At 34.2% G+C, this 701-nt stretch overlaps 1 non-coding gene across 1 annotated transcript; it reads right to left on the bottom strand.

Annotated features, from left to right (window-relative positions):
• Positions 1-356: 356 nt before the first annotated feature.
• On the bottom strand, positions 357-428 carry TRNAD-GUC. The gene has a single exon. It is a non-coding gene; the product is annotated as a tRNA-Asp (tRNA).
• Between the last annotated feature and the right edge of the window lie 273 nt (positions 429-701).

Raw genomic sequence — 701 nt, 5'->3', positions numbered from 1 at the left:
ATATATATTATTATGCAAGTGAGGTACTATTTGATATATTTGGTCAGCATATATCATGCAAGTGAGGTACTCTTTGATACATTTGGTAAGCATATGGTTGAAGAATTATATATATAATTTATACAATATATTAGATATGTTATATATATTTAATATGATATGCACTCAAATGTATCAGATATACACTGCAAAAGAAAACTACACGGTGCATGATAATATATATTATATAATATGGTTGAAGAATTATTATATAATTTATACAATATATTATATACATTTAATGTGATATGCACTCAAATGTATCAGATATACACTGCAAAAGAAAACTGCACGAGCACAAGAGTGCAAAAGCAAATCGCCGTTGCCGGGGATCGAACCCGGGTCACCCGCGTGACAGGCGGGAATACTCACCACTATACTACAATGACCCATCTTGCAAAAAGTTGAAAATTTAACACACACAAACCTGTGTGACTTAGGTTTTGGACTCTCCAGAGTAAATGGCCGAAGGGCAAACAACCGTATTTCCCACAGCATAACCTGGAAATGCACACCAAGAGTATAGGCCCAATACCAGAATGCAGATAACCAGCAAAAAAGATAGTTTTTTTTTTGGGTTGTGTAGGAAAAAAAGTAGTATATATAGTCACCAACTTCCAATGCCCCCGACTCAGGTCTTGTTTGATAATTCAATTCAATAT

Source organism: Coffea eugenioides, chromosome 1, assembly GCF_003713205.1.
Source record: "Coffea eugenioides isolate CCC68of chromosome 1, Ceug_1.0, whole genome shotgun sequence".
Classification (NCBI taxonomy): domain Eukaryota; kingdom Viridiplantae; phylum Streptophyta; class Magnoliopsida; order Gentianales; family Rubiaceae; genus Coffea; species Coffea eugenioides.
This window is presented reverse-complemented; position numbering and strand designations above follow the sequence as displayed.